This window comes from Crocuta crocuta, unplaced genomic scaffold (assembly GCF_008692635.1).
Source record: "Crocuta crocuta isolate KB4526 unplaced genomic scaffold, BGI_CrCroc_1.0 scaffold154, whole genome shotgun sequence".
Classification (NCBI taxonomy): domain Eukaryota; kingdom Metazoa; phylum Chordata; class Mammalia; order Carnivora; family Hyaenidae; genus Crocuta; species Crocuta crocuta.
Window position 1 is genome coordinate 7054932 of NW_027530545.1, and position 17774 is coordinate 7072705.

A 17774-nucleotide genomic window follows, 5' to 3' on the forward strand; every position below is an offset into this window, starting at 1 on the left:
ACTGAACAACCAATGCATCAAAGAAGAAATCAAAAGGGAAATTAAAAAAAAAAACTAGTTTGAGACAAATAAAAATGGAAATGCAACAAATCAAAACTAATGGGATGCAGTAAAAACAGTTCTATGAGGGAAGTTCATAGCAATAAATGCCTGAATCAAAGAACAAGAAAAGTTTCAATAAAAGAGCTTAATTTTACATCTCAAGGAAATAAAAAAGAGTAACAAACAAAGCCAAGAGTTAGTGGAAAAAAGGAAATAAGAAAAATCAGAGCAGATATAGATGAAATAGACATTAAAAATACAATAGAAAAGATTAAATTAAACTAAGAATCAGTTCTTTGAAAAGATAAATTAAATTGACAAGATGGATAGTATTTAAATTTTTTTATGTTTATTTATTTTTGAGAGAGGGAGACAGACAGGCTGCAACAGGGGAGGGGCAGAGAGAGAGGGAGACAGAAACCAAAGCAGACTCCAGGCACAGAGCCCAACACAGAGCTCAAACCCATGAACCGAGAGATCATGATCTAAGCTAAAGTTGGACACTCAACCGGCCAAGTCACCCAGGTGCCCCTAGATGGACAGTCTTTAGAGAAAGTCACCAAAAAAAAAAAAAGACTCAAATAAATAAAATCAGAAATGAAAAAGAGAAGACATTACAACTGATACCAAAAAATGCAAAGAATCATAACAATGAACTATTATATCCCAATGAATTTGACAATTTGACAATAGAATGCATACATTTCTAGAAAACTACAACCTACCAAGACTGAGTCACGGAGGATTAGAAAATCTGAACAGACTGATTACTTGTAGGGAGAATGAATCAGTAATCAAACCTAGAAACAAACCAAATTCCAGGATCAGAGGGCTTCACTAATGAATTCTATAAAACATTTAAACCATCAATACCAGTACTTCTTAAACTCTTCCAAAAATTAGAGAAGGAATGCTTCCCAATTCATTGTACAAGACCAGACAAGGATGCCACAAGAAAAGTATAGGTGATGATGAACACAGATGCAAAATCCTCAACAAAATAATAGCAAACCAAATTCATGAATACATTAAAAGGTTTCATACATCATGAACAAGTGGGATTTGCTCAAAGTACACAAGAATTATTCTACATCCACAAATCAATCAATATGAAACACCACATTAACAAGATGAAGGATAAAAATCATATGATTATGTCAACAGATGCAGAAAAAGCATCTGACAAAATTCAACATCTATTCATGATAAAAACTCTCAACAAATTGGGTATAGAGGGAATGTACCTCAACATAATGAAGGCCATATATAATAAGCTCAAAGCTAATGTCATACTCAACTGTTAAAAGCTGAGTACTTTTCCTCTAAGATCAGGAACAACACAAGGGTACCAAATCTCATCTCTTTCATTCAACATATTATGTAAATGGACGTCCTAGTCAGAGCAAGTAAGAGAGGAAAAGGCATTCAAATTGGAAAGGAAAAAAAGTAAAACTGTCATTATTTTCAGAAGACATGATAATATATATAAAAACCCCTGAAAGATACCAAAAACTGTTAGAACTAATAAACAAATTAAGTAAAGTTGCAGGATACAAAATCAATATACAAATGTGTATGGTATTTCTGTACACAAATAAAAAACTATCAGGAAGAGAAATAAGAAAACAATACCATTTTACAATTGCATCAAAAAGAATAAAATATGTAGGATAAATTTAATCAGAGGGGTGAAATATCTGTACACTGAAAACTATTAGACATTAATGAAAGAAACTGAAGAAGAAACAAATAAATGGAGAGACATTCTGTGCTCACAGACTGGAAGAATTAATATTGTTAAAATGGCCATATTACTGAAAGCCATTTAAAGATTTAATGCAACCCCTATTAAAATGCCAATGGCATTTTCCACAAATACAAAAGCTAATTCAAAAATTTATATGGAACCACAAAAGACCCCCCAATAGCCAAAGCAATCTTGGGAAAGATTAAAGCTGGAGGCACCATGTTCCCAAATTTCAAATTACACTACAAAGCTATAGTAACCAAAACATTATGGTATTGGCATAAAAACACACACATAGATTAATGGAAGAGAATAGAGAGCGCAAAAATAAACCCATGCATATATGGTCAATTAACTTAAGACAAAGGAGCCAAGAAAATGTGATGAGGAAAGGACGATCTCTTCAATAAATGGTTTTCAGAAAACTGGACAGTCACATGCAAAAGAATGAGGCTGGACCATTATCTTACACCACCCACAAAGATTAACTTAAAATGTATTAGACTTGAGTATAAGACCTGAAACCATAAGACTCTTAAAAGAAAACATAGGTGGTAAACTCCTTGACATTTGTCTCAGCGATGGTTTTTTTGGATTTGACAACAAAAGGAAAAATAAACAAGTGGGATTACATCAAACTAAAAAGCTTCTGCCAGGGTGCCTCTGTGGCTCAGTTGGTTAAACTCCCAACTCCTAACTTCAGCTTGGGTCATGATCTCATGGGTTTTTGGGTTTGAGCCCCACATGGGGCTCTGCACTGGCAGTGTAGAGCCTGCTTGGGATTCTTTCCCTCTCCTCTTTCTCTGCCCCTCCTCTGCTCTTTCTCTCAAAATAAATAAATATATTTTTAAAAAGTTTCAGATGCTATAGCATAGTAATTCTACTACACAGTCTATGTAAATAAAAATAAAAACAAGCTTTTCCTAAAACACATGTAACAGTAAAATGTAAACATTCTAAATGTGCAAGGACAGATAAATGAAGGGCAGGGTGGTTTATTAACTGAATACATAGCCACTGAAATGATAACCATGGAGATGCATTCTCCAATGATAATGTATCAGATACTGTATATAAAGTACTCTATGATCTTTTTGGAGAACATGACACATATTAGCACACTGAAGTCTTTCTTAGAGAAAACAAACTTCTTTTCATGCTCAAATTAACTATTTTCAAAACTTATTTGGAAACAGAACCCTTTGTGTACCAGTTACTATTGCTGCAGGATAAACAACATATATTATTTACAAGTTTAGGCAAAGTTCAGCAGTAAGAGCTTGTTTCTGCTTAACTCAGTGCCAGTGGGGCAGTTTGAAGGCCTGGCGTGGAATCATCTTAATCACATGCCTGGTAGGACCTCTCATGTAGCTTGGGCTTCCTCACAAAATGAGAGTTGGGGTTCCCAGGGAGAGCACCCCAAGGGATATATAAAGTCACGGAGAGTGTACTTTCTATTATGATTAAGCTTCTGAGGCTACCTAACATCATTTCTACTGTTTTCTGCTCATCATGAAGGCAGACAAATCTCAAAGAAAAGGGAAATAAATTTTACCTTTTCATGAAAGAGTGGATATGTTCTGGAAGAACATGTGGAATCAGAAATATTTCTGTTGTCAGTTTTGGCAAATATAATTTGCCATATATTTTTAAGTAACAACTATTAATTTCCCAAATTTGGTAAATCTTTAAAAATTTTTTTTTAATGTTTTATTTATTTCTGAGAGAGAGAGAGCATGAGCAGGGGAGGGTCAGAGAGAGAGGGAGACACAGAATCTGCAACAGGCTCTAGGCTCTGAGCTAGCTGTCAGCACAGAGCCCCATGTGGGGCTCGAACCCACAAACTGTGAGATCATGACCTGAGCTGAAGTCAGACACTTAACTGACTGAGCCACCCAGGCGCTCCCCAAATTTGGTAAATCTTGATGGAGGTACATCAAAATAGCTATGTAATGTATATGCTACATACATATTATATATATATTCATACATATATATGTATATACATACCATTTGGTATGGGAAAAAATCCCCTGTGTTTGACACAGTAAAATAGTCCCACAAAGTAAAACTTTGTGAATGCATTAGGCAATTTCCATTCACATTTATATGAAACAACAATAGGAATTAGGAGTGTCTGCAATTCAGTTTTCCCATTGACTACTTGGGTTAGCAGATTGTCTACATTCTTGCATTTTACAAGAGATACCACATTTCTGAGATACTGTCTTATGATATTAGTGATGAAAAAAAGTTTAATTTGACTTATAGGAAATCTATACAATGGATATATCTATTTTGGCAAACACAATTCTGAGTAATAAAATTAAAACACAATGAAATAAATGAACAGAATCGATTCTTTTAATAGCAATGTCTTATGGAATTTTCTTTTCATTTTTTAATGTTTTATTTATTTCTGAGAGAGAGAGAGAGAGACAGCGTGAGCAGGGGAGGGTCAGAGAGAGAGGAAGATACAGAATCTGAAACAGGCTCCAGGCTCTGAGCTACCTGTCAGCACAGAGCCCGACGTGGGGCTCAAACCCATGAACCGTAGATCATGACCTGAGCCAAAGTCAGACGCTTAACCGACTGAGCCACCCAGGAGCCCCTGGAATTTTCTCTTTTACAAAAGACAGTTTTTCAGAATTCTTCCCTTATGTAGTCATAGCTACTAAATAGAAACTATTTTTTAATGGTGGTACAAAAACATTTTTCAATAGCTACTTCTAATTACCTTTATAAAACATGACACATTAAGGCAATACAAATGAAACCAAAGTGGAAAGATCTAACATCTAAGGAAATTAAAAACTTATAATGTTGGGAATGAAAAGTACAACATAGGGAATTTAGTCAATAATATCATAATAACTTTGTATGGTGACAGAGATTAAGTATGCTTATCGTAAGCACTTTGTAATGTGCCTAACTGTTAAATCACTATGTTGTATAGCTGAAACTAATGATATATGTCAACTATAATTTAAAAAAAATACAAAAGTTAAAAAAAACTTAGAATTAAAAGAAAAACTTTAGAAAATTAAAATAACACCTTAAACATTCTTTTTCAAGAATCCTCTGAAAAACTCACTCTACAAAAATGAGAGAACAAAAAAAGGTTTAAGAAAAAGGAGTTTTACATAGGAGAGAAAAAGAGAATCTCACAAATGAGTAAGAGATATCCTCCAATGATACGTATGCCACCAGGGATGGTAGCCAGACCAAATTGCAATGACTCAAGTTGAAGGCTGTCATCAAGATTCCCCAATGATTCTTTTAATGACTCTTCCCTTCTCTTTTATTTTTTGATCAGTCTAGCAAGAAGGTTATCAATTTTATTGATATTTCCAAAGAGCTCTTGTACTTTCACTGATTTTCTCTATTGCTTGGTTTTCCCTAATTTATTGATTTCTGCTTTTATATTATTTCTTTGTTTCTAGTTTCTTTGGCTTTAATTTACTTTACCTCTTTTTCACGTTTTAATTTAAATTACAGTTAGTTGTCATACACTGTAATATTATATTTAGGTGTAGAATTTAGTTATTTATCACTTACATACAACACCTGGTGTTCATCACAACTCTAATTCTCATCATCCATTTAACCCATCCCACCACCCACCTCCCCTCCAGTAACCTTCAGTTTGTTTTCTAAAGCTCAGAGTCTGTTTTCTTATTTGCCTCTTTCCTTCCCCTACCCCCATCTTCATCTGTCTTGTTTCTTAAATTCCACATATGAATGAAATTATATGGTATTTGTCTTTTTCTGACTGACTTATTTAGCTTAGCATAATATTCTCTAGCTCCATCCACATCATTGCAAAGGCAAGATTACATTCTTTTTGATGGCCAAATAATATTCCATCACACACACACACACACACACACACACACACACACACACACACACACACACCATCTTCTTTACCTATTCATCAGTCGATGGACATTGGGCTCTTTCCATAATTTGGCTATTGTTGATAGTGCTGCTATAAACGTCGGTGCATGTGCTCCTTTGAATCAGCATTTTTGTATTCTTTGGATAAATACCTAGTAGTGCAATTGCTGGGTCATAGGGTAGTTCTATTTTTAACTTTTTGAGAAACCTCTATACTGTTTTCCAGAGAAGCTTCACCAGTTGGCATTTCCACCAACAGTGCAAGAAGGTTCCCTTTTCTCCACATGCTTGCCAACATCTGTGGTTTTCTCAGTTGTTAATTTTAGCCATTTTACGAGGTGGTATCTCCTTGCGGTTTTGATTTGTATATCTCTGATGAAGAGTGATGTTGAACATTTTTTTCATGTGTCCGTTAGCCATATGGATGTCTTTAAAAGTGTCTATTTATGTCCCTCTGTCCATTTCTTCACTTGATTGTTTTGGGGGTGTTTAGTTTGAAAGTTCTTTAGAGACTTTAGATACTAAACCTTTTCTGGTATGCTATTTGCAGATATCTTTTCCCATTCTGTTGGCTGCCTTTTAGTTTTCTTGACTGTTTCCTTTGCTGTGCTTTTTACCTCTGTGAGGTCCCAAGAGTTCATTTTTGCTTGTTCCCCTTGCCTCTGGAGACGTGTCTAGTAAGAGGCTGGTCTGGCAGAGGTCAGAGAGGTTGCTGCGTGTTTTCTCTTGTAGGATTTTGGTCTTTCATCCATTTTGAATTTCTTTTTGTGTATAGTGTAAGAAATTGGCTCAGTTTCATTCTGCAGTGCCGCTGTCCAGTTTTTCCAGCACTATTTGCTGAAAAGATTGTCTTTTTTTCCATTGGATATGTTTTCCTGTTCTGTCAAAGATTAGTTGGCCATACATGTTTTAGTCCACTTCTGGGTTCTCTATTCTGTTCCACTGATCTATGTGTCTGCTTCATATATTTTTAAGATCTACTGTTAGGTGCATACACATGACAGTATGTCCTCTTGATGAACTTTTATCAATTTTTTTCTTTATCTCTGGTAAAGATAGCTTTCTTCTCATTTAGAAGTCTACTTTAATTTAATTTAGCCACTTCAGCTTTCTGATGATTTGTGTTAGCATGGTTCATTTTACTTTTAACCTACCAGCGTCTTTACATTACAAAGCACTTCCTCTATCCAGTATATTAGGGGTTGGCAACCTATGGCCCATAGGACAGCTTATTCATTTATTTATTTTTTGGTAAATAAAGTTTCCTTGAAATAATGACAGAACCACTTGTTTACATTTTGTATTTGGCTGTTTTTGAGCTACAACACAGAATTGGGTAAGTGTAACAGAAACTGTATGGTCCTCAAACCTAAAATGCTTCGTATCTACCCTTTGATAAAGTCTGCCAATTCTTGTGGTATAGAATTGTTTACTAGATTATTAATCTAACAAAATATACCAATTCACTGGAGTGTTTAGACAGTTTACATTTAGTATAATTATCATATAATTGGATATAAATCTATAATCTGGCTATTTGTTTTCTATTTTGCCCATCTCTTCTTTCATCCCATGTTCCTGCCTTCTTTTGAACACATTCAATTTTTAGTATTCCATTTTATCTCCTCTATTGTCCTATTAGCTCTCTTTGTATCTTTAGTGGTTATTCTAAGGTTTAGATATATATCTTTAACTTACCACAGCATAGATTTAAATAATACCATACCACTTCCTGAATAATGTAAAAATCTTATGACATTTTACCTCCAATTCTTCCCATTCTTTGCACTGTGGTCATGCATTTTACTACTAAATACATCATAAACCTCACAATTTTCTTCCTATTTTTATTACTTCTTTTGATTTAAATAGTCAATTCTTTTTTTAATTAAAAATACATTTTAGTTCAGTATAATTTACATACAGTGTTATATTAATTTTAGGTGTACAATATAATAACTCAATAGTTCTAGATTATTCAGTGTTCATCATGACAAATGCACTCTTAATTCCCTTTATCTATTTTCTTCATACCCCTCCCTACCCATGTCCTCTATGTCAACCATCAGTTTGTTTTTTTTCTTTGTCCATTTGAGTCTTAAATCCACAAATGAGTGAAACCTTATTGTATTTGGCTTTGTGTGACTCATTTCCCTTAGCATTATGTTCTCTAGGCCAATCCATGTTATAAATGGCAAGATCTCATCCCTTTTTATGACTAATATTCCATATATATAATAGAATATTACACACACACACACACACACACACACCTCATCTTTATTCATTCATTTGTGGATGCACACTTAGGCTGCTTCCATATTGTGGCTATTGTAAATAATGCAGTGATAAATATAGGGATGTATATATTTTTTCAAATTGGTGTTTTCACATTTTTTTAAAAAGTTCTGAGAGAGACAGTATGAGCAGAGGAGGGTCAGAGAGAGAGGGAGACAAATCCGAAGTAGGCTCCAGGCTCTGAGCTAGCTGTCAGGACAGAGCCCGACGTGGGGCTTGAACCCACGAACCAAGAGATCATGACCTGAGCCAAAGTCAGACGCTTAACTGACTGAACCACACAGGCGCCTCTGTTTTCACTTTCTTTAGGTAAATATCCAGTACGAGAATTATTGGATCACATATTTCTATTTTCTACATTCAGTTATCTTTTAAAAATTTAAATGAGAAAAAGTCAGTCTCTTATTCTTATATTTACATATATATTTACTATTTCTGGGGTTCTTCATCCCTTTGTGTGAATTGTGCTCCATCTAGTACCATTTTTCTTCTAATTTAAGAATTCATTTATATTTCTTGTAACAAACGTCTACTGGTAATGAGTTTCCTCTTTGTTGTTACTTTGCTGTTTTATCTGCAAATGTCATTACTTTAGATGTTTTTGCTGGATATATAATTTTAAGTTCATGGTTTTCCTTTTTGTGCTGATCTCATTGCAATGTTTTCTGATTTTCATTACTTCTATAGAAAAAGTCAGTAAATTTTTTTATCTCTTGTGTTGTATATATAATGTGCCCTTTTCCTGGGCTTTTATGATTTTTATTTTTATTGCTGGCTTTCAAAAATTATGTCTTGGTGTGGTTTTCTTGTCTGTTTGAAATTAGCTGAACTTCTTGATTTTGTGAGTTTGTATTTTTTATAAAATGTGGAAAAATTCTGGTCATTATTTCTTGAAATATTTCTGGAACTCCAGTTACACATTTTTTTTTTTAGACTACACAGTACCAGGACACTGAGGAGCCATCCTTTTTTTTTTTTTTTTTTTTTACAGTTGTCTTACTCTCTGCTTCAGTTTGGAAAATTTCTTTAAGTTTTATCTGCAGTGTCTAATGCACTACTTAACCCATCCAGTGGATATTTCATTTCATATATCATTATTTTAATGTTTTTCTTTAAATCCCTGAATATGTAAACAATTAGCTGTTTTAATGTCTTTGCTAATTATACCATCCCTGGCAATTTTTAGTCTGTTCTCCCCTGGTTTGGCTACTATATCTGGCATTACATATGGAAAGAGGACACCACTAAGTCTATGCCATTCTCAGTGAGCTCAGAGGGCATATGTACCATATGCATGAGGATACATGATTAAGTAGGCAGAATATCTTCTTCATAAGAATGTCATATTTGGAGATAGTAAGTAAAGTAGTTAGTTTGAAAGACTTTATGTTTTTTAATTTTAGAGAGATAAAGAACATGTACAAATAGGGGAGAGTGCCGGGTGGGGGGTAGACAGAAAGAGAGAGAGAGAGAGAGAGAGAGAGAGAGAGAGAGTGTGTTAAATAGGCTCCCTAATGCGTGAGTCTTGATCCCATGACCCTGGCATTATGACCTGAGCTGAAATCAGGAGTCAGAGGCTCAATTGAATGAGCTACCCAGGTGTACCTGATAAAGCATTTTAATAGAGATATACAAATGATACTAAATATTCACAGAGTAAGGGGTACCTATGCAAGCCCACAAAGGTCAAATAAGCCTTCTGAATAAATAGTATGAGCCACTGTGGTGTCCTTTATTCTTTACATCTCCAAAGAAAAATGTTAGACTTTTCAGATGAATTAGTTTCCATATTTTGATAAGACCATGTAAATTATATAAATCAATATATTTTTCTTCCCTGATTTCAAATTTTCAGGAAAAAAATCAAGTGAACAGAGAAGAAAAATGAAACATATATGCACACAACCCCCCACATTCCAGTTGATTGGTTTTGCTTTATTAAATTATATATTATATATATGTATATATATTCCTAATTTGGAGGACAAAACCAATATTGATTATTATAGAAATTTAGAAAAGCATAAAAAAGGACAGGGAAAATAAATCCACTCATTATTTTATACTAAAAGATTATCTCTGTTACATTTTATTTTTTTATAGTGTTTTATTTATTTCTAAGAGAGAAAAGAGAGAGCGAGAGAGAGAGCGAGCAGGGGAGGATCAGAGAGAGAGAGGGAGACACAGAATTTGAAACAGGCTCCAGGCTCTGAGCTAGCTGTGTGCACAGAGCCTGATGTGGGGCTTGAACCCACGAACCGTGAGATCATGACCTGAGCCCAAGTCGGAGGCTTAAATGACTTAGCCACCCAGGTGCCCCATCTGTTACATTTTAGTGCACATGTATGTAGACATTCATTTCGTTTTAATGTTGATTTATTTATTTTGAGAGAAGTGCAAGGAAGCAGAGAGAGAAAGAGACAGAGAGAAACCAAAGCAGGGTCTGTACTGTGAGTGCAGACCCTGGTGTGGGGCTTGAACTCATGAACAGTGAGATCATGACCTGAGCGGAAATCCAGAGTTGGACACTCAACCAACTGAGCCACGTAGGTACTCCTCACTTTTTCTTTCTTTCTTTTCTTTTCTTTCTTTCTCTCTTTCTTTTCTTTTTTTTTTTTTTTTTTTTAACGTAGGCTCCATGCCCAGAGTGGAGTTCAATACAGGGCTTGGACGCACGACCCTGAAGATCACGACTTGGAGTGGGATCAAGAGTTAATCACGACTTGGACTGGGATCAAGAGTTGGTCACTTAACTGACTGAGCTACGCAGGCACTCTGACATTGACTTTTTTAAAAACAAAACTGAGTGTGAAAAATTAGTTATCTAAGAATAGTTTATTCTATCAATATAGGTTTATTTAATTAATACCTATTGTTGGGAATTTTAATTTGTTTTCAAACATCATGATACAATAGTTCTTGATAATACACTTATGAGAAATTTATAGAAATGTGGTCCCTGGGTCAAAAAGTACACACACAGGTAAAGCTTTTGTTAGAGTTTCTTCCAGAGTTTCTTCTGTTAGAGTTTCTGCCAGGAAGATAATACTAAGATGTTGACTAGAACAACTATTGGATCTCTTACTAAGCATCACCTCCAGTAGGAATTATAGACAGAAAAAGCCAACAATAAGAAAACTTGAAAACTCCTAGGGAAGGCAAGGTGGTATAGAGTACTGGTTTGAACTGTAAATGTGCTTGGTCCATGGAACTTGGGGTTCTAGGGCAAGAGGAGGCCTACAGGCTGTGGGAAGACAAAATAGGAAGTAAACAAATGGAGTTTTGTTTTGGATTCTTCCCTATCATTGCCTTGAGACAAAACTGACTCCTCCCATATCTGCAGGGACTCAAACTACTTTACAAATGCACTCAAGAGTAGACAGAGTACTTATAAAGAGCTGAGAAAACATGAGGGGACATTGAGCAGCCATGTCCCCGCTCTTTTCTACCAAATCAGAGTTGGTAAATTACAGTCATCAGCTTTGGATGCTGCTTCTTTCTGGTGGGAATGAGGGGAAATGGAAAAGTACAGACTTCAGATATCACTTTGTTGATTTGATAAATTATTAATTGTGATTTTATTGGTGGCTTGGGGCTTTCCTACTTACCTCCCATTCTCTGAGCTCACTGAGAATTACCTGGACTGAGTGCTGGCCTCTCCTGATATGTAATGCCAGATACAGTAGTCAATCCAGGGGGAAATGATCCTATAGGACCAAATATCAAGACATTGTGAGAAACACAACTATTTCCAAAGAAAAAAACATTGGCATACAGATCCTAAGAAAAGGTAAAATGTTAGATCTAATGACCCAAAATTTAAAAGTAGCCTAATAAACATCCCAAAAGACATAAGGGAACATATTAGCAAAATGTGACAAGAATAAGAAAACCAAGAAGCATGCAGAAATATGACATATGAATATTGTAAAACCTGAAACACAGAGTTGATAAGCAGTAGAATTAAAATACCAAATGAATTAATGAATTTGAAGACCAGTTTCAGGAAATCTTCAAGCCTAAGGAAAAAACAAGGAAACAGAAAATATACAAGACTAAGGGACTGTCACTATTATCTGAATAACAGAGATGCAGAAAAAAAAATAATTAGAAACGATATACCTAACAAGACAAAAAGACCACAGATTTTCAAAGTATTGAAGGAAATATAAAATCTAGAGTTGGACATATAGCTATGTAGCTGTTCAAATATGAGGTTATGATAATATGTTTTCAAGTATACAAAGCCTCATAATACAGTTGTTGATTAAATACTCAAACAGAAAGAGAAGAGGGGTGCCTGGATGGCTTAGTCGGTTAGGCGTCCAGCTTCAGGATGGGTCACATCTCAGGGTTCTGGAGTTCCAGCCCTGCCACTGGCTCTCCGCTGTCAGCACAGAGCCCGCTTCAGATCCTTTGTCCCCTTTCTCAAACACACACACACACTCTCAAAAATAAAAAATAAATAAAAAAGAGAAAGAGAAATGAAGAATGTCTGTAAAAGATGTATAAAGTAACCAACACAAAAAAGGATTAAAAACCATACAATTCTTTCAATAGATGCAGAAAAAGCACTGGACAGAGTAAAACATCCATTCATGATAAACATTCTCAACAAAACAGGTTTAGAGAGAACATAGCTCAACATAATAAAGGCCATATATGAAAAACCCGCAGCTAACATCATACTCAATGGCAAAAAAACGGAGAGCTTTTCCCTGAAGCTCAGGACAAGACAAGGATGTCCGCTCTCATCACCTTTATTCAATATAGTACTGGAAGTCCTAGCCACAGGAATCAGAAAACAAAAAAAAATAAGGGACATCCAAATTGGTAAGGAAAAAGTAGAACTTTCACTATTTACAGATGACATGGTACTTTATACAGAAAAACTACTAGAATTGGTAAGTGGATTCAGTAAAGTCACAGGATAAAAAATCAACATACAGAAATCTGTTGCATTTCTATACACTAATAATGAAGCAGTAGAAAGAGAAATTAAGAAAAAAATCTCATTTACAATTGCACTAAAAAATAAAAATGTAGGAATAATACTTAACCAAGTAGGTGAAAAGTCTGTTCTCTGAGAACTATAAAATACTGATGAAAGTAATTGAAGATGACACAGGAAATGGAAAGACATTCAATGCTCATGGATTAGAAGGACGAACATTGTTAAATGTGTATACTACCCAAAGCAATCTACAGATTTAATGCAACCTCTATGAAAATACCAACAGGATTTTTCACAGAACTAGAAAAAAAAAATCCTAAAATTTGTATGGAAGCACAAAAGACCCCAGATGGCCAAAACAACTTTAAAAAGAACAAAACTGGAGGAATCATAACCCTAGATTTCAAGATATGATACAAAGCTGTAGTAATCAACACAGTATACTGGCACCAAAACAGACACACAGGTCAATGGAACAAGATAGAGGGCCCAGAAATAAAAGCACAATTATATGGTCAATTAATCTTAGATAAAGGAGTCAAGAATATGCAATGGGAAAAAGAGGTTCTTCAACAAATAGTGTTGGGAAAACTGGACAGCTATGTGCAAAAGAGTAAGTTTGGAAACCATACACAAAAATAAACTCAAAATGGAATAAAGACCTAAATGTGATATCTGAAAGTATAAAAGTCCTAGAACAGAGGATAGGCAGAAATTTCTCTGACACTGACCATAGCAACATTTTTCTAGATATGTCTCCTATGGCAAGGGTAACAAAAGTAAAAACACAGTATCGCAACTATATCAAAATAAACAGCTTCTGCACAGTGAAGGAAGCAGTCAACAAAACAAAAAAGTACCCTACTGAATGAGAGAAGATCCAATAAAGAGTTAGTATCTAAAATATATAAAGAACTGATACAACTCAACATCCAAAAAACAAATAATCTGATTGAAAAGTGGACATAAGACATGATCAGACATATCTCCAAGACATACAGGGGGCTAACAGACACAGGAAAAAACAGTCAACATCTCTAATTATCAGGGAAATGCAAACCAAAAGCAGGATAGATATCACCCCACACTTGTCATAATGGCTAAAATTAAAAACACAAGAAAGAACAAGTGTTGGTGAGGATGTGGAGAAAAAGGAATACTTTTGCACTGTTGGTGGAAATGTAAACTGGAGTACAGTCTCTACTGAAAACAGTATGTAGATTCCTTAAAAAATTAAAAATAGAATTACATAACATATTATCCAGTAATTCCGCTACTGGATATTAAGCCAAAGAATATGAAGACACTAATTTGAAAAGATATATGCACTTCTATGCTTAATGCAGCATTATTTACAATAGCTAAGTTATGGAAGCAGCCCAAGTGTCCATTGATAGGTGAACGGATAAAGAAAAAAGGGTGTATATACACAACAGAATATTATTCAATCATAAAAAAGAATGAAGTCTTGGCATTTGCAATGATAGAGATGGATCTAGAGAGTATAATGCTAAGTGCAATAAATCAGTCAATGACAAATATACTATAATTTCACTCATGTGGAATTTAAGAAACAAAACAAATAAAAAAAGAAACACCAAAAAACAGACCCTTAGTACAGAGAACAAATTGATGGCTACTAGAGGAGAGGTAGCTGAGGTGGATGGGTGAAACAGGTGAAGGGGATTAAGAGTACATTTATCATAATGAGCACTGAGTAATGTCCAGAATTGTTGAATTACTATATTGTATATCTGAAACTAATGTAACACTGTATGTTAACTGTACTGGAATTAAAATAAAAATTTAAAGGACAAAAAGAGAAAAAGAACACTATACTTATTTTAAAAATGATGTCCAAAGTAATGTTGATAGAGTATTAGTAGTGCTGATAAAGTTTGTTGTCTTTAAAAATAGCATTAAAGAAAAAAGAAAAATTGACTGCAATATTTTGTTGTTTAAAGTAGATAGTAACACCATGATGGAGTTGGGGAAGGTGAGACAGACAACAGGATGTCAGAATGAATAAGAATCTATTTTGGGGAAATATATAAATACTGCATTTTTAAATAGGAAAAGATAAAAAGAAGATACACAATGCGTGTGAAAAAACTGAAGTAAGATGGTAGAAACATTCAAATGTATCAAAAAATTATAATAACGATCATATTTTTATTGAAAGTTTCTTTTCTTATTAGTGGGTATACAAAAAATCCTTACTTATAATCTCTACTTTTTCTTTATGTAAGTGGAAATAACTTTTTCTTTTAATAATACAGAGTTATTATAAAGTTTCAAATTCTGGGGATAAAGTGGAAAATCTTCTAAAGTTAACTACCATTTGGTATATACTATAAAGGACATTAGACCAGATGACCGCTTATTTTTCCCCCAACATTTGCCTACCCTGAACTTATATACTAACTTTTTTTTTGGCAGAATATTTACCTTTTACATAACCTTGACACATGTAACCAGAAGTATGGCAACAACTTTAGCAGGGGATAGAAGGAACTCAATTCAGAGTATTACTAACCAAACTTTCTGCTTGTGGGATGGTAGAAAACTAACGGATTACAGGATTAATTTAGGTATGTGGTAATGGGAGTTCAAGTGAAGCAGGATTAGGCAGATTAGAGCCCATTGGTCAGGGTTAAAACACTGAAACTCTAGTCATTTCAAAAGGGGGTGACCATTATCATATGGCTCAGTTAGATGTGGAGAGTGAGGCTGTCTAGGTTGTTTCCTATGGAGGTGGGTCTGGACTATGCCCGCAGGTGGGGAGACCATCAGGTGTCACCAGTACCTATGGGAGAAGACTGGAAGAAGGGAGGAAAAAACCTGAATAGATCAAAAAGCATTTAAGGACATAAAACGCATTCACAGAAATCTCACAAAAATCCTCAGAACCAGATAATTTTTTTAAAAGATTTTATTTTAAGTAATCTCTATACCCAAATGGGGCTCAAAACTCATAACCCAAAGTTCAAAAGTTGCATGGTATAGCAATGGAGCCAGCCAGGCACCCCTGAACCAGACAGTTTTACATGAGTTTTAACAAACATTAAAGAAATAGTAAATTCCTATCTTGTAAAGTTGTTCTAGAAAACATAAAAAGAATAAAAGCTGCCCACCTTATTTTATCAGGCTACTGTTGTCTTAATTGCAAAGTTAGACAAGGAAAATAAAGAGAAAACAAATACAGCACATTTCAGTTAAGAATGTAGATTCAAAAGTCCTAAATAAAATATTTGCTAACCAAATAAAATAACGTTAAAAATAAAACACCCTGATCAAGTAGAGTGATCTATAAACACGGGGATGGTTTCGCATTAGAAATTCTATTCATAAAATTCACAACGTTAATATACCACAGGGTAAATGTCATTGTGACATGTGATTGTTTCAAAGATGCATAAAAAGCATTTTATATGGTTCAACAGCTATTTATGCATACCAAGCTGGAAATAGAAGAACTTTCATAATTTAGTAAAGGTTATATGTTAAAAACTTTCAGCAAGCATTATACATGCATTATCCTAGATGCATCCTCTTTAAGACTGGGTGTAAGATAACGATGCCCACTGTCACTACTACTGTTTAGTTCCAGAGGAATTGATCAAACGTATTAGAAAGAAGAACAAAGTAAAAGTATGAGGATGGGAAGGGTAGAGAGAAAACTTTCATTATTTGGAATTGATATATGATCATTTTTCTAGAAAACAGAACAACCTATTAAGAATAAGAGAGTTCAGCAATGTTGTTAGAACTTGTATCCATTTTCAAAAAATCAATAGCATTTCTGTACAAAAATCACATACATTCAGAAAATATTTTAATCAAATATTTAAAATATTGATTTTTACTCAAAGAATATCAAGCACAAGATTAAAAATTTTGAAAAAGTGGAAGCAGATATTTTTTAATATTTAAAACTAATAGGAAATTAATATCTAGAATACATGACAATCTTTTAAAGAACATTAGTCAAAAGAACCCCCATGAAAAATAAAAACTATGAACATACAATTTCAGAAAAGGGAAGCTAAAAGGCCAATAAAAATATGAAGCAGTACTCAAACTCATTAATGGTAGGAGAAACTAAAATTAAAACAATAAACTATTAAATTATGCACATTAGACTGAAAATATTAGCAAGTTAGATAATGTCAAGGGTTGACAGGACTGAGAAGATTATTGCTGGTCAAAGTGTGGTCCAACGTAGTTTATTTGGTAGAGCAACTGGTAGAACTTGGTCAAGTTAAGTATAAACATGTATCCTATTACCCAGCAATTGTGCTCCTGGATATTTATCCCAAAGAAATCCTTGCAAAGTCCATGATTATGCAAGTGTGAGAATGTTCATTATAGCAGTGTTTGTTGTGACAGAAAGTCTGGATGGCAATCAGTGGGAAATAAGAATAGTTATAGCACAGTAGCTACAAAGGATGGAATACTATGTAGCAGTTAGAAGCAATGTAAACATGACAATATTAAGTAAGTGATAAACACTTAAGGTTAAGTAAAATAAAATAGTAGGAATAAAATGAAATACATAGCACAATACCATTTATGCATAATAAAATTTCATACACGTAAGATAGGGGAGGGGGCAGGGTAGGGATACAATTAACACAAGCCCAACCATGAGTTAACTGTTGAAGCTGAGAGATGGGCCCATGAAGGTTCATAACATATTCTCTTCTCTCTTTTTTTAATTTGTTTGGAATTTTCTATTTAAAGTATTTCAAAATACATGTATATAAAACAATGCATTATGAAAATACATATAAACTAAAGAGAACGGTGCAGTAGTTATAATGACTGTCATAT

The 17774-nt window shown here is 34.3% G+C and overlaps 1 protein-coding gene across 5 annotated transcripts in view; it reads right to left on the reverse strand.

Moving 5' to 3' along the window:
• Positions 1–17774, reverse strand: part of MBD5 (methyl-CpG binding domain protein 5) — a 430738-nt gene that overhangs the window by 240623 nt on the left and 172341 nt on the right. For 4 of the 5 annotated variants that reach the window (XM_077767790.1, XM_077767791.1, XM_077767787.1 and 1 more), the window contains exon 3: positions 11626–11694. The exons of the other annotated variant lie outside the window; for it this stretch is intronic. The gene's annotated coding sequence lies outside the window, so the exon portion shown is untranslated. The remainder of the gene's footprint in view (positions 1–11625; positions 11695–17774) is intronic. 5 annotated transcript variants of the gene reach the window in all.